Source organism: Callorhinus ursinus, unplaced genomic scaffold (genome assembly GCF_003265705.2).
Source record: "Callorhinus ursinus isolate GAN/ISIS: 27379988/994484 unplaced genomic scaffold, GSC_fseal_2.0 scaffold4, whole genome shotgun sequence".
In the NCBI taxonomy this organism is placed as follows: Eukaryota; Metazoa; Chordata; class Mammalia; order Carnivora; family Otariidae; genus Callorhinus; species Callorhinus ursinus.
Genome location: NW_027397066.1, coordinates 19,145,889 through 19,169,311, shown reverse-complemented (window position 1 = coordinate 19,169,311; position 23,423 = coordinate 19,145,889). Strand labels below are relative to the sequence as shown.

Genomic DNA, 23,423 nt, shown 5'->3' with positions numbered 1-23,423 from the left:
AAAAGATCACGGAATTGAGAATTGGGGATGTCAAATAAATTGTTCGAGGCTACACAGCTGGTGATATTCAAATTTAGCTGGTTCTAGAGCCCATCTAGAAGAATAAAGTTCCTGTTCTATGGGGTCGCCTGAGCTGGCTGTATTGACAGCAGAGCAACAAAGAATCAGAAGGTTTTCTTTTTCCATTTAAGGGCTAACATTGCCATATGCCTTCTCAGGGACACAGAGCTCTGCACCTTGCATATGAGCATTAAAAGAAGACATTATTCCTTTATTATTCTAAGAAAGGCAAAAGAAAAATAAGCTAAACAACAATGGGGCTATTTATTCTCTATGCCATAATAATTTTCCTAATTGGGCAGGTAAGAACCAACCTAGGGCTGGAAGGAGAATGGCTATTTTCTGTCAGCCTAAGCAGAACATGCCTTTGTAAAGAAGAATTGGTGGTACAGAAGGTATTATCTTGGATCCAAAGTGAAAGGCATAGACATGTAAATGTATGTGTTTCACTGACACTGGTGAATTTTTTGTTCAGCAATCCTATAGTGGAGCCCTCAATCTGTCACTTCCTAGCTCAGTAACCTTAGGTGAATTTATTCACTTCTTCGAATCTCAGTTTTTTCATCTATAGGTTGGGAGTTAAAACATCTGGCTCATAAGATCTATCCTCTTTTCCCCAGAGGAAGAATGAGAACAGACAAAACCTTTTAGGTACACACTGGAGAGCCAGTCTTGGTACCCACCACCGCTCCCTTTGGTTTAGCTGACAAGGGGTATCCCTGCTTCAGATTGATGATTTTGTCACTAAGATAGAATGTCTTAGCTGAGATGTGATCCATGCCAGACACCAGTGGGAAGCAGGAAGGCCCAGCGAAGATGCCCTCCCTGGAGTTGGATGCCCATGGGGACTGGGCAGAGGGAAATCCAGTGGACTGATCCATTGTTGGTTTTAGCATCTGCTTAATGTGGGACTTGGGGCATGCCACTGCATCTCCCAACTGAGTTCTCTAATCTGCAAAAGGAATAGCTGACTTTTCCTAAAGAGTCTAGTTTTCTTAATTTTCTGCAAGTTAACATAATTCTGTCTTTTGATCACATTTGTGGCTCTTTTTCTGAACTCTGTGCTCCAATGAAATGAATTCTTACATATATACAGTTCTTAGCACTTTTCTTGGCACTTAGTAATGGTTCATTAAAGTTTTTCTCTTTCCTTTCTCTTCTCTCCCCTTCCTTTCTTCCATCCCTTCTACTTATACTCCAGAAATGAGCAAGGTTCTCAACTAAGGCCTGAGGAACCATTTCCCTGATGCACTTTCACTTTTTTTTTTTTTCCCCCCATCGCTGCCCAAACCTAACTCCTATCCACTTCTTGGATGAAGAGGGCTGGTCATATACTCTGAACTCAAGAGTCCCTCAGGATAACATTTGCCCAAAAGACAAGAGAGCCTCTGGAAAACAAATTGTGGTCTCATAATCAGGGCGTGCATGCCAGAATCACACAGATATGGGTTGGAATTCAAGCTCACCTTCCTTGTAGTCATGCAAATGATGTGTGTTCTAGAGAAGTATTAAACAATCTCAGGTTCTCCTTTCTTTCTTGGTTAGATTCCAGCTCTGCTACTTAATAGCTGCATGATCTGGGGCAATACTTAACCTCCTTGTTGCATCTCAACTTGCTCATCTGTAAAAAGGGATAATAAAGAACTTAAGGCAAAGGGTTGGGAAGATTAAATGTGGTAACACATAAGGTACATTTAGAACAATGCCTGGTGTAATTTAGTAATAGGGTCACTATTACTACCACCACTGCTACTACTACAATTAGTATTATAGTTCTATAGTTACTACTATTGGGAGGATGGAGTCATCTGCCTGCTTAAAAGCATTCCTCGGGCGCCTGGGTGGCTCAGTTGGTTAAGCGACTGCCTTCGGCTCAGGTCGTGATCCTGGAGTCCCGGGATCGAGTCCCACATCGGGCTCCCTGCTCAGCAGGGAGTCTGCTTCTCCCTCTGACCCTCTTCCCTCTCGTGCTTTCTATCTCTCATTCTCTCTCTCCCTGAAATAAATAAATAAAATAAAATAAAAATTAAAAAAAAAAAGCATTCCTCACTTCGTGACCATTTCTGGGAGTCAGATATATCTCATGAAATATGCCTTAAAGCACAATTGTTAGGTGTTACATGCTGACTTCAAGCTCTAAAGGGATTACATTTCTTTATTTAAATAGGATTCCTCCTATTATTAATAAAGTATGTTAATAGCGACTCGTTTTCCAGTTGAGTGAGATTATGTTTTTACCATGAGAGTTAAATATGTATGTAAAATGTAAATTATGTAAAAAACTTACTCAATTGAAAAGATATCTTCACGCACCCACCACACTATGGAGTAACTTTTTCCAGAGTACAAATAAGATTAGTGACAGAGTCAAGAGAGTAGTATTTAAGAACGCTAAACACACATATGCAAAACATAAAGTTGAAAATTCAAGGGGAATAAACATCTCCAAAAAACTCTCCTTTCTCACAAGACATCAGTAATAGGGCTGTGATCTCAGATGGGTTACTTCCTCCAACAAACACGTGTTCCAAGTGCCCAGAGAGAATGTGTGTGTGTGTTTTTAAGACACTATAAGGAGAGAGTGTGTTTCATTCCTTCCCAGATACCCCCTATCCTCAGGAGCCAATAATACTGTACATAGGAAAATGAGCACTTCTTTTCTCCTTAGGCTATCTCTTCTTAAAATCACATTCAGATTCTTATAATGCCAATACTTCCAACAGCTGGTTCTGTCCTCTAATCCTTTCTCCATTAGAGAATTCAGCCTGACTTTGAGCAACACTGGTGAGCTGATGACCCAGATCTCCTTAATCCAGGCAGCCGCAATGTTATACCAGTAACTGGTGTATATTTTTCTAATTTACTCCACACATGTTCTTGTTCCCTTCATGTCTTCATGGTGTCCTGATGATTGAAGCAGCATTATGTGCAGAGCTGTGTTGGCCGAGACTGGTGGGGAGTACATGATAGAGGGAGCGAGACTTAGATTTCCTTTGACTCACCTCGGTCCCTAGCACAGTCTGATCACAGTTTGAATAATAGCTGCAGTTTATTGAGCGATTTACTGTGCACCAGCCAGATGCTAAGTGTTTAGGCACATTATTTCATTTAATCCTCGCAACTAACCTGAGGCTTTATCTCCATCTTACAAATGAGGAGACTGAGGAACAGAGAAGCAAAGCATCTTGCAACCATGTCAATCAGTTAATGTCCAGAGTGGCTCGGATTCAAACCCAGATCTGTCTGACTTCGAAACCTTCATTCTTACTCACCATGTTGCGTTCTGGATGGATGGATGGAGCCATCAAAAAATTCTACTTTTCATGGTCTCAGAAATTTAGGATTGATGAACTCTGAATCACTTCTTTGTTTTCTTATTGCTCCTCATCTTTTCTCTTTTACTTAGGCTACTCCTGAGGCACAGTGCTGGTGGTGATCAAAGCTGGTGCCTAGACTTCCGTGAATATGATTTTCACCCATATTATTCCATTTCCTCTTCGTTTTCCCTTTTCATACATATCTTATATCCAGTGCAGGACATCAGAATAATTCCTTAGGTTATTTGGGTAACCCTTTGGGTCCTCTGATTTGACTTATATTCTGAAGGAGAGTTAAAAATAAAAAACAAACCCTTGTATTAACTGGATAGAGGTATTGGAGAATGAGAAATCCTGCTGGATTAAAAAAAATCTTGCTATACAATAGGAGAAGTTTTTTCAGATTCTATATATCTGAATGTTTATTTACATTTTCTAAAATAACTCAGAAAAAGAATTTAAAAAAATATGGAGATTAAGGAGGACGCGTGTTGTGATGTGCACTGGGTGTTATGTAACTAATGAATCATTGAATACTACATCAAAAACTAATGATGTATTATACAGTGGCTAACTGAATATAATAAAAAAAATAAAATAAATAAAAAAAAAAACAATGGAGAAAGGGAAGAACAACCAGTTGGCTTGCCTACAATAGGGGCAAATTAAAAATACATGGAAGAGTACAAGGAATGTAGATTCAGGGGCAGTTCTATGGGATCTGATTCTACCAGGAAGTCTCTGCCATTCCTTCACATTCAGCTTTCCAAAGAGACCTCATCCGCCCACTCATCTGTCCATCCATCCTTTTATTCATTGTAAGAACATCTGAGTGTCTACTATATACCAGTTATTTTTGTCAAGCTCAAAGTGATGTCTTTTTCTGATTTTCAGTAATGGCAGTAATATTTATCTGCTTCAGAGCCTCAGGATCATGGTTTATACCCTCCCGCAAAGTCCAATATCCAAATCTTGCCCACTGTTTTTTTTTAAGATGCCCATTCTCTTCATTTAATTCATGGTTCCCTCACCCATAGAGTATTGTTATTTTCTTCTAATTCATTCTTCGTGCAATCACTGCTCAGAATAGTTGTCCCAAAGTGACACATTCACCAAGTTTATTCCCGACTCAGGAGCTTTCAGTGCCTTCCCCCTACTCTGCAGGTTTCAGGTTTCTCTTGACAACCTGGATTCCCAGAGGAGGCCAAGGCCACTCCCTTGACCCTCATGTCCACTCCTTGCTTCCATTGCTTCCTGATTCAAACTTGCTATTTAAACGTACTGTTGTCTCCCCAGCCCCTCTTCTTACTAACAATTAACCAAGCATTGACTGTGTGCCTACTAGCTGCCAGACACACTCATGCCATGTCTACATTTTAGAACTTTAAAATGCAGGCACTGTAGATAAGAATTCTAACTCTGCCACTGGGGAGCTCTATAATTTGGGCTAGTGCTTTAATTTCTTTAAACTTACATTCTCTTCTTACCTATAAGATGGGGATAACAATTGCACTTAACTCATAGGTCTGTGGTGAGTATCAAAAGAGAGAATGAATGTAAAGCCCTTAGTATAGAGAGCCCACATAGAATAAGTGCACAATAAATAGTCGTCATTATTATTGATATCACTTATGATAGAATATAGTCTTTTAAAAAATGTGTTCCATTTTTCTCAAATATGAAGATATTTCTTTTGAAACCCCTTTCTGGAAGGCAGGAAACTTATCTTTCAGCATATTCCCTGCTCTTAGTACACTTCCTGCCATTCAATAAAATATTGGAATGAATGGGTAGAGTTATATGAATAGACTAGATTCTAAATAAAATGTTCATTGGGTTTGGTAGCAAGGCTGATAAAATTGCTTTTGAAGTAAGCTAGTTGTCAATGAATATTTAAGGATCAGACCTTGCCCTGGACAATTTGCATTTTGTAGATGTAGATTCCACAATGCCAAAAACAACCACAACTAAAATATTTCTTCTAAGCAATGGAATTAGAAAGTGAAGGAGAACATGGGGCCAGACAGGTTAATTCATTTGAAGAGGGAAGCCAGACTAGAGAACTATGATGTGAGGGAATTAATTAGCAATTACTTAGCCTAACCCTTTAACTAAATTACAGAGACAAGAAGCTTAGAAGAGCTCAAGTTGAGGAGATTTTTGGTGGGAGAGTCAGAAAGCTACATAAGAGGCTAAATAAAAGAATTTTCTAGCTACCAAACTATACCATACCAAATCAGCAAGATTATATCATCTATTCCAAGGAAGAGCGAACAAAGGAAGTAATTCATGATAAAAGGCTCCAGAGAAGTCATAGAATGAACATTAGAAACCATGGAAATATGTGATTCACCACACAGTCCGTCCTTGATTAAGCACACTAATGGAGAAGAATTCAGATAAATCAAATTTGTGGGTAATCCTCAAACCATTGGTTTGGTTTTGAAGTGCTTCAGTGTTTGTCCCCTTCACATCAGGATGACGAACCCTCTAACTGTATTTGCTAATGTCATTTGGAAGTCCCCTGGTGGACATTGACTAAGGTTGGGAGCCAGTGGCTCAAAAGGGCAAAGGGAAGAGTGGACCATTCTGGATTTGGGAAGGTGGAACCAACCATGGCCTTGGATAATGGAAAAATGAATAATCTGCATGCAACCTTTCTAAAGCTGAAACCTCTCCTAAAACAGTCTTGTCAAGGATCAAGTCAAAGGAAAATAGTCATTGCCATTGATTTAAGTTTTCATTGTTATTTCTCTGACAAATGCTCAGGAAGTAGGACATGTATAAGACCCATAACATTTTTCTTCTGTTCCTATTTTGTCTTCACACAGAAAATGGTCATTCTCTTCAGTACTCTTTTTTTCCATTCTCCCCCAGAATTTTTCCCAAATCCACTCCAGAAAGCTACTGACTTATCCTCTACACCATTCCTGAACCTATTATTTTTTTTTTACCTTTTTCAGAATAAATCCTGTCTTTAGACCTTCTCAGGTTTTCCCCTTCCTTGATTATCCTGATATATATATGTACACACACACACACACACGTGTATAATGTATAATACACATATGTATGTGTGTGTGTGTGTATTATACATTATACACATTATACATATATAATGGTCCAGGAACTCATAGGAGGAGAACATATCAATACTAGAATTATTTTGTCGGGGGGGAGAGTGAAGGGAAGAGGCTGTGAAACTTAATGTGTTGTCACTGCAATAAGCATATGGATAATTGAGAATTCCCTACATAAAGAAATACACAAAGCAGAATATTACCTCCATTTTACATATAAAGAAGTTAAGGTTCAGAGATGCTATAATTTGATAAAAGATAGGAAAATTTTTCCTTAATTTCCATTAGTTGCAATTAGTTTATCAAATTAATTGACTGATAGCTTAGAAGAGATTGGTGTCTAAGATCAGAGTGTGAGCAGTGAATGATCAGGGGGAAAATAAGAGCCGTGGACAGTTTGGGGGAAATTATAAAAAGGCATGAGAATAGCAATGCAAAATTATTTCTCCTTCAGAAATTCTCTAGGCTAAGGTTGGTATAGACAATATTCTCACAGGCATCCTTTGGAATACTACATTTCATCAATATTGGAAAGACTGGCTTGAACCCTGTCTGAACCCTGATTTTCACAGGGTGCTGCAAGGGTCCATTTATAGTTGCTTATGTTCATCACTCTTTGGGATTCTTGAGTTTTAAAAAACTCAACTATAAGATGTGTTTACTTACATATATTATAGAAAATAAAAGAGCCAGTTGTAACTATTGAAGATAATTGGGCAACAATGAGAGAGACAGATCTAGTTCAAGAAGTACAGTGTTGACCAAGGAGCAGAGCTGAGAAGAGACGAGCCAAAAATTATGTCAACTGTTGTCGAGAAAGGACTCTGATGGAAAGATTGGTTTTGGAGTGCCTGAGACTGTGAATGTGTGCCTGTATATGGGTGTGTTTGTTAGAGCACCATTTTGCTTTTAAAAAAAGATGAAAAGGAAATACTGTAAGCAAGAATGACGGGAATGATAAATGGATTAGAGGGCATGACTTACTGTACGAAAAGAGATTGAAGTAATATAGCATAGATAGCCTAGAGAAAAAAAATAGCAAGGGAAAAGGGAAATTGCTAATACTTCTAAGCACCTGAGAGGTTGTAACATGAGCAACATTCATTTTGAAACTTGAACACATCAAAAGACATGCTTAGTATGGTCTGGAGATATATATTTGCCCATTTACCCACTAAGTTCAATGGCACTGAACCAGAAAAGGCAGGAAGTGAAGTGTGAAGTCTGAAGAGCTGGAAAGAAAACATTTTAAGTGTTTATGTTACTTTCAAGGAATGATATTATTAACTTTCTTCCTTGTAAGATTAAGAGCAACGTTAAGCATGGGAGTTTGTACAGCTTGTCTGTGGGTGTTCATGAATAGACTCTCTGGATGGCATCCGAGCCTTCAAAGTGGTCTGGGACAGGTCTAGGGATGGCTTGACCCTGAGTACCTTTCTGCTGTTGGCTGAAAAGGACTAATTATAAAGTATTTATTGATTCATGAACTAGAGGTTAAGTGCAGGGATTTTGTATCTGTCTGCTTGGGTTCAAGTTCTGACTCTGTCAAGGAACTTAATTAACCTCTCTAAGACTTAGGTTTCCTCAGGTGGAAAATGAGAGTAAAGAATAGTTGATCTCATGGAGTTCTTATGAGGATGAAAAGGTATGTATCTTAGCACATACACACTTAGCACAAGTGTGTAAACACTTGAGATTATTAGTTGTCATTTATTCATTTACTCAAGACACATTTAAAGGTCTACTGCAGACCCTGCTCATCAAAGTGATGGGCATATAAGAATGAAGTGATTAAAGTTCACATTCAGGGAGCTTAATTTCTAGTGAGAAAGAGAGAATAAAAAATATATACACAATATATCAAGTAGTGATAAGTATGATGGAGACAAATAAATCAGGCAAAGAGATGGGGCAGTGAACTATCCTAAGTAGAGAGAGTGTTATTCTACTGGAATCAAAGTCAAGAGGGACATAATGAGTTTGGAGAACCACAGGAGTTCACTGAGGCAGAAAGACAGTGTGAAACAAAACAGACTAATGAATGAATGATGAGATGGGAAAGGTAGGTAGAAACCAGAAAAATGAGAGCCTCAAATGGTACATCAGACAGAGTAGGCTCACTGCTATAGTAACTGCTACAACTCAGCAACTTATTACAGTAGAAATGAATATCTCATTCATGTAGCAGGTAGCTTTCAATATTAATATAGAGGCCCAGATTTCTTCTATCTTGTGGCTCTACCATTTCCTAGGACCCAGGGCCCTGTAGTGGACCCTCTGCATCTAATGGCAGACTAGGGGAGAAAGAGCATGGGGGATAGCATGGGAGATTTTTATGGATTAGGTTGGGTAGAGAACATGTCATTTTCTTTCAAGTGCTATTGATAAGGGATGCACTCACATGGTCACACCGAACTGCGAGGAAGACTAGACAGTGAACTCCTATATGCCCAGGAGAAGAAGAAATGAGTTTTGATGGACATATAGCCAGCAATGAGCCAGCAGTGTCGGCCACTATGGCACGTTAAAGATCTTGGATTTAATCCTGAAGGCAGTACAGTCACTGAGGTCACCCATTAAATTAGCCAGTGAATGAACAAGTTTGCATTATACAAAGATCAGTCTGGTAGGAGAAAAATTGGTGAGGCCAAAAATTCACATTAACAAAGTGAATAACCTGAGACACAATGAGTCCTCAACCAAGGAAATGGTGTGGGGAAGGGGAAGCGGAACCTGATAGAGGCACGTGGAAGAGTTTGAACGTACAGGGTAAGTGGAAGGGAGTAAGAAGGGCAAAGAGGACAAAAATTGATGTAGAAAGATCAAGAACTCCACAAGAGACTCTTAATCTCAGGAAACAAACTGAGTGTTGCTGGAGTGGAGGGGGGTGGGAGGGATGGGGGGGTGGGGGGCTGGGTGATGGACAGTGGGGAGCGTACGTGCTACGGTGAGCGCTGTGAATTGTGTAAGACTGATGAATCACAGACCTGTACCTCTGAAACAAATAATACATTATGTTAATAAAAATAAATAAATAAATAAATAAACAAACAAACAAACAAACAAACAAATAAATAAAATCAAGAACTCCCAATTGTCATTTGCTGAAAAGAAACATAGGTGAAGAAGAAATCTGTGAGGGGAAATGGAGAGTTTGGAGAACAAAACACCCCGTTATCTTTTCTTCTGAGTCCTATATTTTAGTGAGTCTGTTTTCTAAACCAGTGTTAAGACAAATGTTCTGACATGTACAAGTGAAGTGGTGGGGCCAGCATATCTATAGTCAGAATTACCTTGGAATATCCAGAGTGTGCTATTGCTCTATATCTACTGTTCTCCAGGGTCCATATGCTCATGCATTCACAATACTTATTCATTTGACATTGATTGAGATCTTAATATGTGTCAAGAATAGTGCTTGGCACCTATAACTAAACCATGGCCCCAATCTCTCTGTGAATCAGCCAGAAACAAATAATTGCAATGCTTGGCGGTTGATGCTGAAGAATAAGAGTCTTTTGGTTGATTGGGCTATGTGATGTAGCCAGTATGTCGGTAGTTGTATTGTTTTTAAATTGTGAGGTCAGGGGATGCCTAATGTGCTTTTTAAGAATTGAATTATGTTCCCCAAAAGATATCGTTTTAATCCTTAGAACCTGTGAATGTGACCTAATTTGGAAATAGAACCTTTGCAAATTTCATCAAGGTAAGATGAGGTCATACTGGATCAGGGTGGGTGCTAATTCAATTGCTGGTGTCCCTACAAGAGGAGGGAAATTTGGACACAGATGCACAGGAAAGAATGCCATGTGGAGACAGATGCACAGATTAGAGGGATGCATCTACAAGCTAAGGAATGCGGAGGATTGCTGATAACCCATCAGAGGCTAGAAAAGACAAGAAGGGTATGAAAGGTTCTCCAGAGAAACAGAACCATTGGGAGATATATACCTGTGTAATATAATACATATATACGTATATAATACATCTATAAATAATAAATTTATAAATATTATATGTGTGTGAGCATACATGTATTTATTTATAGAAAAAATATTATAAGGAGTTGGCTCTTGCAATTATGGAGGCTGAGAAATCTTATAATTTGCCCTCTGTAAGCTGCAGACCCAGGAAAGCTGGTGGTCATTCTAATCTGAGTTCAAAGGCCTGGGAACCAATAGAACCACTAGTGTGAGTTTTAGTCCAAACCTGAAGGCCAGAAGACCAGGAGAGCTGATGGTCTAAGTCCTAACCCAAGGGCAGGAGAAGGCCGAATTCCCCATTCAACCAGTCAAATTCTCTCTTCTATTTTTTTTTTCCCCCTACCCAGGCCCTCAGTGGATTGGATGATGCCCACTCACAATGGAAGGGCAATCTGCTTTATTCAGTCCACCAATTCAAATGCTCATGTCATCCAGAAATCCCTCAGAGACATACCCAGAAATGATGTTTAACCAAATATCTAGGTTCTTTGTGGCCCTGCCACTTTGTCTCATAAAATTAACCATCACAGAAGAATTCTTCTCCTCAAGCCTAAGGAGAAGGCATAGCCCTGCTGACACCTTGATTTTGGACTTCCAGCCTCCGTAACTGTGACAGAATGAATTTCTATTGTTTTAAGCCACCCAGTTTGTGGCACTTTGTTATGGTAGCCCCAGGAAACTAATGCACAGTGTGGTATCTAATGCACCAAACAGAAAGACGCATTTTGCAGAGAGGGATAGTATATCTTTGGTTAGCATCTAAACTAATCATTAATTTAAAAATATTTTTATATTACCAAATTATAGAAATATTTTTATATATAGTCTCATTCTCATAACAATTTCTCCTGTAGAGAAAAAGAAACCAACTCTTAGTGAGGTAAGGAACTTGCCCCAGTTCACATAGCTAGTGAGTGTATTGAGATCCTCTGGCTTTAGTACTCATTCCTGGAACTAGGGTGATCCATTCCGTACAAGAATTAGGATGTAGGCTCTTGCTGAGTCATCAGGTACCACCCAGGGAAATTAGGAAGCAGTGACCCTGCAGGCTGTGGGTAGTTCCCTGGAGAACTTCTGTGCTCAGCAGGGCTTAAAATACTTGGCTGTGCAGAAAGACTTACCTTTCCTGCTCCATGAGCACTGCCTGGCAAGTGTAGAAGACAAGTGCAAGTAAGGAGTTGTTTTTGGTTGTCATGGGAGCTGTATGGAGGGAGTTTTGCAATTCTTTTGCACTTCAAGTGTTTCTTTGGCTGTTGCCCAAGTGGCCTTTCAACTGCTGGTGAGTGAAGTGTGCTTTCTGGTGACCAGTCTTGCCAATTAACTGGGTGCCCTGTGCTCTGGTGGAACTCTATGTCACCATATGTCATTTTGAGATGGACCCAGTGCTCTCTTGGCTCAGAGGTTCTACAAGCTGAGTGTATGCAATGCCTAAAATGTCTCAGAGCAGTTGAATGTGCCTCAGCTCAGATTTTTCACTCCAAGCTCTAGATTAAGGAAGCCAACTTTTGACAGAACAAAACCTGTTAATGCTTGGTAGATAGTTGTGAGGTGTGTATTCCTTACTAAAACAGAATGGTTGCGCTGATCCTATGTGAGGGTTCTGTGAGGCGGCCATGATTGTGACTAATGAGGTTGTATTTCCTAAGACATTCTGCTGTGCTCACAGGCATCAGAGTGGTCCTTTTTTTTTATTATTTAACTTTTTTTTAAATTTTATTATGTTAATCACCGTACATTACATCATTCGTTTTTGATATAGTGTTCCATGACTCATTGTTTGCATATAACACCCAGTCCTCCATTCAGTATGTGGTCTCTTCAATACCCATCACCAGGCTGACCCATCCCCCCACCCCTTCCCCTCTAGAACCCTCAGTCTGTTTCTCAGAGTCCATAGTCTCTCATGGTTCGTCTCCCCCTCCGGTTTCCGCCCCCTTCATTTTTCCCTTCCTACTATCTTCTTCTTCTTCTTCTTCTTCTTTTTTTTAACATATAATGTATTATTTGTTTCAGAGGTACAGGTCTGTGATTCATCAGTCCTACACAATTCACAGTGCTCACCATAGCACACACAGTGTCCATCACCCAGCCATCCAGCCACCCAGAGTGGTCCTTTTAATAGACTTACCACAGTACAACTCAGGTTAGAATCTGACCCTCAAGGTCTTTTAAAAGAGGATGGCTTTGTGAGAAACTTCAGACCAAGATGACAAAGTGGCATCTCATTTGCTTTCTATGTAAGTGAGCGCTCAGGAAAGCTGAAAGGCAGGAAGTGGGTTCTACTCAAAGACTCAATTCCTCTGGTAAAAGCAGCAGGGATCCTTGTTACACTCAACGGCCATCTTGCTCAAGAGAGCTTCAGCCGAGGCGTTATGGTTGACATCTCTCAGAATTCAATTAGTGATAGTGCAGTGACCCAATTTAACACTCTTTGTTAAGTGAAAGCCAGTGTACACATATGGCATTTCCAGGCCAAATTGATCTGCATAGATGATATAGTCAGAATCGGAAACTGTGGTTCTTTCTTTGCCCCAGAATTGAGGACATGTAGTTTCTTTCATATGTCCTTCCTCTATTCATTTGTAAGTTATCTGTATTGGGGTAGAGTAGGTGGAAGGTAAAAAACTAACAAAATCCCATTCAATGTTCAAGTTCCTTACTATATAGTAACTGGTTTAAGATAAAAGCAGTAACTACAACAACCAACATAAAAACCATATCTGTGCTTCAAGTATTTCACATATCAAATCCTCAAACTTCCCATTAACCCCATTTTACAAATGGATAAACTAGATTTAGTAGTTTACAAATAGGTAAAAACTACTACCAGATAAATCACTGGAGGTTGGGCTGTAGGGCCCAACAATGTCATAACATATTTCAGATGAGGTAATATTTGAACTGCCTGAGAAAAGGCATTCTTTGTTGGTAGATGGGAAAGATGAGCAAAGTCATGGTCATAAAAAAATATGGCACCTCCAGTGAATGGTGATGTAATCCATTTGGAACCCCCCAGTAACACCAAGCAGGAAAATGGCAATCAGAGTAAAGCCAGTACCAGATGACTGAGGGCTCTGAATCCCAGGTTGTGAGTTCAAACAATTTCTCCTTTCATGGGAAAAGAAGAGCCCTTGAAGGGTTTTGAACGGGATGTGTTAGGGGAGGGGGCACACTCTCAGGTCTGTGCTTTTAGAAAGATTAATTTGACAGCAGCAGGTTTGATGGAGTCAGGGGTAAGATCCCCTAGGTGAGCTGAAGACAACAAGGAGAGGGCTTAGACTTCTGAATTCGGTTGCATGTTTATGCTTTTAAGATTAAACAGAAGTCATCTCCTGATTCAGTAGGAGAGAAACAGTGTGGGGGAAGGATGAAGGGAAGACATCACAGTTTGCTGACCCCAGATAGCTGCCTACAAGATTGTCAGATTAGGAAATCATGAGGGACAAAAATAACATCTTAGGATAGACCACTGTGTCAGGGCTGCTGCTGATGGGTATTAAAGATAGTCACTGAAGCTAGTTAAAGGGAGATCTTTGTGAGCAAAGAAAACAATGTAGCATAATAAGGAGAGGCACTTCATTGCTAATAAACTGTGGAGTTTCTATATTCATGTATTCTTTTAAATTATGAACACCAAAGGTATCTTTTTTGCTAATCTTATTTTTGTGGCTAAAAAAAGAATAATTTATATACCCACAGGACACACTCAAGTCTATATACATATAGCATGGTATTTAAACAAGTTTTTTTTTTTTTTTTAAAGATGACTTTTAAATACGGGGTCATTTAAGATGACTGGCATTAGAAAGAAAACAGCTAAGTTGTTTTTTTCCACATGGTCCTTGGTTGACATTTATATGGTCCTACATCTACTGCATTGGTTCTTTTTTCCCCTCTGAACCACAGAGAATAACTTAAGCTGCTGGTAGCTTAAGGAATATGGTATAAGTAGCATGTATTTTCTGCAGTCAAGGATTATACAGTGAACTTTAAATTTTAATAGCCACTGATAGAGACCTTGAGAGATTCAGACATGCTGGAGTGTTGGACTTCAGCATCTTTTTTTTTTTTATCTTCTATAGAAAGATACTCCTTCTGGACCATGGGGAAGGCATCTAGGCAGAGAGGGTGACTATTTGAAGTAGAATTTATTTTTCATCACAATCCATGCAGGTTTTCTATTGGGGTAACTTGGTGTATACATTTTTAATATTATGAAGCCACCAGTGTTAATAATAAAAAAAAAAAAACAGCTGAATACATACCAGCATCCTTGGGGATCAGGCTTTGGAATGCTGAGTGGGTCTGATAGATGGTAAAAGTTTAAGAAATCTCTTTCAGAGATATTTAAAGACATTTACTTATCAGTAGTCCAGATGGCACTCAAAATGATGAATAATAAACTTTACAAGTAAGTAAAACACTGGCTGATGGAAAAACATTCTAAGGGTGTAAGTGGTAAATACTTACATGATATGAAAAACAAAGAAAGAGGTAAAATGAGATATGTAATATAAAATATTTTATATGTACCCTTGTTTTGGAGATTTTTTTTAGGAGTGGGTCTTTTTTTTATAACTTCATACTCTACAATCTGATAATCAAAGTTGGACTCTTTAAAGAACAACATGGTACCCACATAATTCATTTGTGAAAATAAAAGCTGTTTTCTTAAAAATTATCTTGCCGTGGTTGGGGTTCATACTTTGGGATCCATGGCGTGCTTCAGGGTATCTGTCAGTTCTTTGAAACTGTATCAAAAAATTCACATGCATATGACTATGTGCATTTTGGCAGAGAACAGTCCCTCTCTCTATTTTTTAAATTTATGTTCTTAATGGGGTACACAACCCCCAACAGGTAGAGAACCACTCAGTTAATGGAAGGTAGACATATCAGTCAGGATTCTGACAGGTGACAGATGGCAAACTCATATGGGATTAGAGTTTAATAAAAAAACTATTTTCAAGAGTGTGGGAAGGGTTAAAGGAAACCAACAAGTGATGAATCCCCAGGGCTAGCAACAGCTGAAGGCCAGGACCACCCTTGACTCGAAGTTTCCAGGGGAGGGAACTTGTCATGGAACCAGACAGCTGTAGCTGGATATGGCACATCTCAGGAGTGCAGCCTTTGGTGGGGGTGGGGGAGCGCGGTCCTTTCAACCTGTGCCGAGCAGGGAGGGAGCTGGAGGGAAAATACCCACCTCATTTCTCCCTGGCCTCAGTGCCTCTTAGTGTCTCAGTCTCTTTAGGAGTGGAAGGCAGGGAATCCCATGGATACAATCTCTAAATGTCAGCTTCTGGGGCACAGGTAGCAGAGGATGAAGTATGGATCTGGAGGAGCAATCAGAGAATGGCGTAGTGAGACTTAGCTAGCCTGCTTTATTATAATCCCGATGTCTGTTTTTCTACTGCCAATATGAACTGAATCCAAGTCCAGCTTTTATAACTTTCTCGGTTTAGAAATATTCACAATCTAGACCAATGCAGCTTTATGTTTGGTTACTTTTTTTTCAATCTTCTACTTCTTAAGGATGGTTTCTAATTGAGCTGTGTGAATCCTAGAGGATCAGCAGCTTAAAATTAATTTTATGTTAAGATAAGTATTATGGATGTTGGGAAAATTTTAAGGCAGGTAGATATCATGTGAGCATATTTTGCTGGAATGCTAGAGAAGCAAGGAGGGCAATAGTCATTTATTCACGGCTAGTGAAACAAAACTATGATTGTACTATATTCAACAGAATTTGTACTTTGTTTTTATTTCAGTAAGAGACTCAGATCTGTAAGCTCCAGTACTGCATAAACTCATTGTACGGAGTTCATTATTGTAATTAGACTGCTTTTTAAGATTATTAGCAGACTCACTAATGTACTCTTAAAAAGCTTCATTTGGAAGGAAGTCAATATCCAAAGCCAATAGAACCGATGAGCTTGTGCCACACGCTCTGTTGCTGAAAATCATGTTATCAATTTTCATGTGACTGTTAATCAATTAGAGTGACAGAGAGATGATTTGAAGTCAATTTTCTGTTTATTGCTAAATTAGCATTTGATCATGTGTGCTTATTTTGGGTTTCAAAGAAGCTATGGTTTTCTTTTTCAAGAGACAGAACGGAGGTCAATGCTGGGAATAATCATTTGTGATTTTTAAAAATATTTGCATACTAAGATGCAGAATCTACAACTGTTAGTTACAGAGCTAAAATGGCAGATCTGTGAGCGTTTTGAGTTAGGACAGCTAGTGAAGGAAGGCTGATCTGATAAAGTGTTGCACCTGATGCAAACATACCTAGTCAGCATATAACCCAGGAAATGAAAAATAAAGCATTAGGTGTTTAGTGGTTGGTTAGTATATTATTCTCAAATGAACAGGGATCCAGTTTTTCAAACTGGGGAAGTACCATCTTTGGGATAGCATGTAAAGATATTCTGGCTACTGTGGAATAGTAATCATACTATGTTGTAGGCAAATTGTTGGCTAGATATTGAGGGTATCAATAGGACTTAAATAAAAGACTATAAAATGATACAGTGACTAGCACTGGACATGTGATGGTGGTAGTGGTGGTGGCGGCAACTAATTTTTTTACTGAGCACCTACTGTGTGCCTAACACAATGCTAAGTGTTTAGACAACATACTCTGTCGGCAACTCTAGGAGTTGCTCTCTATTTGTTGCTAGTTGCTTTAGGAATTATCATCTTTATTTAACAGAGGAAGAAGCAGACATCTTTATTTAACTTGATAGTAGTCTCTAGTTGTTCTAGAGTTACTATCTTTCTGAAGAAAGGCATAGAAAAATTAAGTGGCTTGTATATCATCAAGATTGAATTTTGTCCAACTCCAGAGATTGTGACTTTGGCCATGATGCTACACTTTCTGAAGTGGAGTCAGAAAACCTCTTTTTGGGGCCTCCTTTTACAATTTATAAGCTCAAATAGTCTTTGAGCCTTCTGTTTCCTTCTACATAAAACAAGGGGTTAAACAAGAGGAGCTCTAAGGGTCTTTGTAGCCCTGAATATTCAGATTCTACAACTATCCAGAAGGGAGCAATTCCTCTTAAATGTAGAATATTATGCCAATATTCCAATTATAAATCAAATACTAGGGAATCTGGAATGCAGACATTATATTTCTCCTAAGAACCTCAACTCCTTGTAATTGCGTATTTTCAATTACTCAGTGGTGTAATTGAATCACTAAAGTATGGCTCCTTAATTTATGTTGGATAGCAGGTGGACAAGTTTACTATCAAAAGTGTTGCACATTCTGACTTTTCTTCCTTTAAGATATGCTTCCAGTTGGAAAGCAGAATAAATTACTGAGGATTTGTCGATGATTCACAGTTATGGAGGGAACATTAAAGCTTTGGGATGACAGAATGTATTTTGTCCATATATTTGGACAAGTGAAGTTGAGTTTAAATTACTTATGATAATATTTAATGGTGGGCCAGTAAATGCACTGTTGTCTGTTTCATGAGTGTAATTAAATTGTGTAAGACAAAGCCTCACCGTGGCTCTTAGCTATTAAATTTCTGTGGCGACGTGAGGTGAGCCTGTCAGTGTTCTGTGGGGAATTACCAAGCTGAGGAGTTAGGAGGAGGATTTGCTAGCTTCTGCCATCTATCACTTGCTCTATTTAGATTCTGGAATGCCGATCTCAGTGCAGTGACTGGGGCGCACTTACAAGGTTTAAATAGAAATTAAACTGGAGTTGGGTCCATTGCTGAATGTAGCCATTTGCTTTCATAAACACAACTACAGGGAGAGAGAGAGAGAGAGAGAGAGAGAAAAGAACCAAAAGGAAAAACCCAAGCCAATAACTCATGTAGAAAGACTTTTATACTTTGAAGATTCCAGAGGGAATATCCCCCCTCAGGGAGAGCAGTTGGAATGGTTTCTGGGCCTGAATTTAGAACTCTTACCATGGATTCACTGGGAGATAGAATTAGAAGAGCAGGCTGGACCCAAATAACATTGGAGGGTCAGAATCAGGAGAGATATTTACTCTGGTCCCTGGTCCCCGAATTATTGGTATCATTCATAGACTTTTAGTCCAACCTTGAGTTAATTGCATTGGCTCAGCAGGTGTGGGAGTTACGGCAGATGGGTGCCACTGGTTCTCCTATTGAAGGAGAGTTTGGGCGGCCACTTCTGTGCCCTGGTCAAGCTCCTATAATAGTTGGGCACGCTTTGAGTACAGTAATCTCATCTAGAAGTGACAAAGACATCCAGATTAAGTTCATAGGAGGGACTGCTGGTAATCCTGAGGGAGACAGTGATGCACAGTGAGGCCATGGGCATTCTGTGTTGTTTTGCTCTACGAGGTCATAATGTTCTCTTGGTCATCCACTTATGTTTGGGTGGGTTGTTTACTACACAGGGGACTGGGTTTGAGAGGGAAGGAGGAGGGCTGAAATCCAGTCCGTTCTCAGCTTGCTAAGCTGTGTGTCCTGGTGAGTGACTGCTTGTGCTGGGGGAAAGGGGTATCTTTGATTTTTAATAAGCTGCCATTTAGGCTAGCAGTAGCTTGGATCATTCTAGACATTTAGGTCAACACAAAATTGTTTAGTATCTACTTTGTACCAGGCACCATGCACAGCTCTGGTGGGTATGAGATGAGCAAACATAGCTTTTGCTTTTTAGCAGCTTTGTGGTCCAGTGGGGATGGCGGTCAGGTAAATGGATAAAGGGGCTATCATGCAATGTATGCAGTGATAAAAGTATATATGCACAGCATGCCATCCATACAAAGAGGGAGGAGGCTTAGGCAGTGTGGCAAGGTGGAGAAAGGTACATGCACAAATCCTAGTGCAATATACACTCATATGTGCAGGGAAGCCTATGCGTTTTTCTGTTGTTTTTTGTTTTGTTTTCATCTTTGTTTTTAGGTCATTGGAAAATCTGTCAGTAGTCACGAGACAAATGCAAATGTACAGCTAGGAATGCCCTGCTTTCTCTGTGGTAATAGGGATAATACTTAAAAATAAAATCATAATTGACTGCTGTATTGAAAGGTTTTCACAAGCACGTCTGAAAATAAATTGGAGTTGATACTCCTCTGTGATCCTGAAAGATCATTTGGCTTTTTTGGGGTGATGTCTACATAAACATTCTGAAATGACTCAGACAAAGGTGAACCTGGGAGCATAGCCAACTCAATTGTAATTAATGCCTCTAAGATATTTAGCTTTGGTCCTGATTGTTTTTCTCCAAAAAATAAAATTAAATCAATCTAGTAAGAGTAATAGTAGCGAAATTTTTTGTAAGCGTCCCACAATGTCTTATGAAGCAGCTTCTATCAGCTGTGTATTAAAGATCAAGAAACAGAGACTCCACGATGTTGAATAACATTACCAAGGCTGGTAAGGGCAGAAGCAACAGGTTTTTCTGACTTCAAAGGCTGCATGCTTAATTGCTAAGCCATGGTGATGCTTCCAGAGTAGTGACTAGAACTGGTTAACAAGTCTCCTCAAATAATTTGTCCATGTGTTAGGATAGGCACTGTATTTGATAACTTTTATACCATCGTAGCACATTTGGGCTCCCGAGAAGTGCTTGTGGATTCTTTACAATGGATAGAGAACTGGAAGATAAGAGTAAATAATAATAGCAAACACTTCCAGCGTACTTATTCTGTACTTGACATTATTCTAAATACTTTTTCCTTCCAAATTTGCTTTTGATCGATGTATAAAGAACACAGTAAAGTGTGTAAAGTGCTTTAATCTTAAATGCATAGCTCAATGGATCTTTATATGTGTATACAATATTTCTAACACTCCAGAAGCTTCCCTAGTACCCTTTTCAAGTCAGTTCCCTACCCAAGAGGTGATGGTCTCAGAGGTTATATCCATCATGATCAATTAGTTATGTTTGTTCTTGTACTTCATATAAATGGAATCATACATTTTTTATTCTTTGATGTCTATCTTCTTTTGCTCAATAAAATGCCTGTAAGATTTACCCATGTTGTTGCACATACAGTAATTCTTTATTTTTATTGCTGTGTACTATTTCATTTTATTAATTTGCCACAATTTATTTAGTCCTTCTCCCGCTGATGGACTTTATGAGTTGTTTCCAGTTCAGGGCTAATACAGTGTAAGTACTGGAAACATTTTCATACATGACTTTTGAGGACATACATACTTAGTCCTCTTGGATATAAACCCAGGAGCAGAGTTTCAAGGTCCTAGAGTAGGAACGTGTTTAACTCTAGTAGATATGACCAAATAGTTTTCCAAGTGGTTGAGCCTATTTACACTCTCACCAGCAAAATATGAGAATTCTTGCCACTCCACTTTTGTGGTAACACTTGGTATTGTCAGTCTTTTAAGTTTTAACCATTCCGGTGGATGATATGGTAGTATCTCTCTCTCCCTCTTTTTCTTCTAAATGCCTTACAGTTAATCCACACAATAACCCATGGAGATAGGCACTATCATTATCCCCATTTCATGATGAGGAGACTGGGACACAGAGTGGTTAAGTAACTTGCCCAAGGTCACACAGCTAGTCAGTGGCAAAGTCAGTATTAGAATACAAACAACCTTGTTCGAGAGCCCATATCCTAACACACTTGGCTACCCAGTGGGGCAGTATGAGGAGTAAACAGGTGGCTGTTCTCTGGGATTCTGCCATTTAAATCCGTATGAATAGTACCCTCAAACATTTTTGCCACAGCTCTTCGCCAGTAGTACAAATATTTACCTATTTTATTTAAAATACAAACCCTTGTGGCCTCTTCCTAACCTATTGCATCTATGTAAACACCAGTTACTTTCATCTTAGTAAATATTAAAAGTAAATACATAACTCCTAAGGAAAAGCTGTCTGTGAGCTGTATGAAATCTGTCTGCACACATACCACAGTGGTAGTCATACTTTCGGAAGCCGCGACTTACACTCTGTGTTGATCTGCCTGTCCAAATCACCCAGTGCTCAGAAGTTTTTAAAAAAATTTGTTGCTATCCATAATCATGAAAACGTTAATATTAGAGATATAAACACTGCCTCAATAGTTTCAACAAGTGTTTCTCACATGTTTATTGTGTCCCAGATGCTATGTCTGGCTCTCTGGAAGGCAGGCGATAAGCAAAACACAGTCATTGTCACGGAGATGATAATCTAATGGAGGAGGAGGGGGCCAAATTTGGTATGGCCCCAAGTTGCTGTAGTGGAAGTCAGAATATCTCATATGCTACAAGGCTGCTCAGCGTTCTCCCTGCCATTGTCTTTAATCCAGGTGCTTCCCTGCATGTTGTGTAGACAGCAGCTAATGTGTGCCACTTTTAGATGAGAGAGAGAAAAAGCCATTCTCTCTTCATCCTCAATCACTTCCTTTTAAAATATTTTTTTCTTGTTCCTTTAAAAATGAATCGATTTTATTTATTTATTTATTTGAGAAGGAAGAGGCAGGGGGATGGGCAGAGGGAGAGGGAGAGAGAGAGAGAGACCCAGGCAGGCTCCATGCCCAGCGTGGAATCCCACACAGGGCTTGATCTCACAACCCTGAGATCATGACCTGAGCCAAAATCAAGAGTCACACACTTAACTAACTGAGCCACTCAAGTTCCCTGAATCTATTTCCTTTTTTTCATCATTAAACGTATAAAGAAAAATAAGCAGTAAATTAGACTTAGTAATGTAGTATAGCAGTATAATGAACCACTATACAACTATTACCAGTTTCAACAATTAGCAATTCATGGGCAAACTTATTTCTTTAATACTTCTATCCACTTCCTCCTACCACATTACTTTGAAGCAAATCCAAAATATCATTTCTCCTGTAAATATTTTATCATGTATGTTTAAAGAAAAGCAATCACATTACCATTAGCACATCAAAAAGGTTAACAATCATTCTTATCAAATATACAGTCAGTCCTAAAACTTCCAATTATTTTATAAATGTCATATGTTTGAACAATTTATTTGAGTAAGGACCTAAATAAGATCCACGTGTTGCTATTGGTTGATATGTCTTTTAAGCTTCATTGACTCTGTAGACCCTCTCCATTTCTTTTGTTTTACCATGCAATTTATTTACTGGAGCCTGATCACTTCCAGCTTTTGAGTTGAGAGTAACAAAATGGAATGTGGATGTAGGAGTTTCTTTTCTCTCCACCTTAAATATTTTGAAAGAAAAAGACCTTAGGACTGACTTCTGAGTTAGTCATTGAGAAAATAATGAAGCTTCTTTATTTGTTTAGAAATATATATTTTTGCATGTCCAACAGATATCTGCATAATTATTTATTTATGGAGCTATGGTACTACTAACCTGTCTACGGCTCTGCTCACCCACATGCTTAGGAAGATGAAGGCAAAATGGGTCACTCAGCATCCTCAGGCATCAGAGCCAGAACCTTGCCATGTTGATATGAATGGTATTTTTGAGAGAAAATCAACTTGAAAGTAGCTTAAATGTAGCAGTAAATGAATATGAGTTGGAGTTAAGTATCCCATCAACTGGCTCCACACAGCCCCCGTCTCTTGCAGCCATCTGAAGCCACTTCTGCAGTGATCTGCCTAGCCGGTTTCACACAGGGTAGCAGCATGACCCAGGAATAACTGCTTTTGTATGTCTGTGCGTGTGCCTTTTCCCTCTGTCATCCACTCCAAGGCATTTTGGAATAGCTTTTCTTCCTTCCTTTCTTTCTTTCTTTCTTTCTTTCTTTCTTTCTTTCTTTCTTTCTTTTCTTTCCTTCTTTCTTTCAAACAGCACATAAAGCTAAATTGAATTTAATGCTAGTAAAAAAGATGGCTTATGCTGAAGACAAGAATGCATTCTTTCAATTCTAAACGGAATAGCAAAAACCTGAATGCAAGGTGTTATTTCCTGTGGGGCAGGGAAAGATTATTCCCCCCATGACACTCTTCTCTGTACCACTCTTGATTCATGCTTACACTGTTTTCTAACTGGAAAGTGTGTGTGTGTGTGTGTGTGTGTGTGTGTGTGTGTGTGTGTGTGT

At 39.1% G+C, this 23,423-nt stretch overlaps 1 protein-coding gene and 1 long non-coding RNA gene across 4 annotated transcripts in view; both read left to right on the top strand.

Moving 5' to 3' along the window:
• The window catches only part of PPARGC1A (PPARG coactivator 1 alpha), a 634,502-nt gene that overhangs the window by 370,313 nt on the left and 240,766 nt on the right, over positions 1–23,423 (top strand). The window lies entirely within an intron of this gene.
• The window catches only part of LOC141372576 (uncharacterized), a 10,688-nt gene continuing 6,099 nt past the window's right edge, over positions 18,835–23,423 (top strand). The window contains exon 1 of the long non-coding RNA XR_012377859.1: positions 18,835–18,899. This is a non-coding gene — a long non-coding RNA (uncharacterized lncRNA). The remainder of the gene's footprint in view (positions 18,900–23,423) is intronic.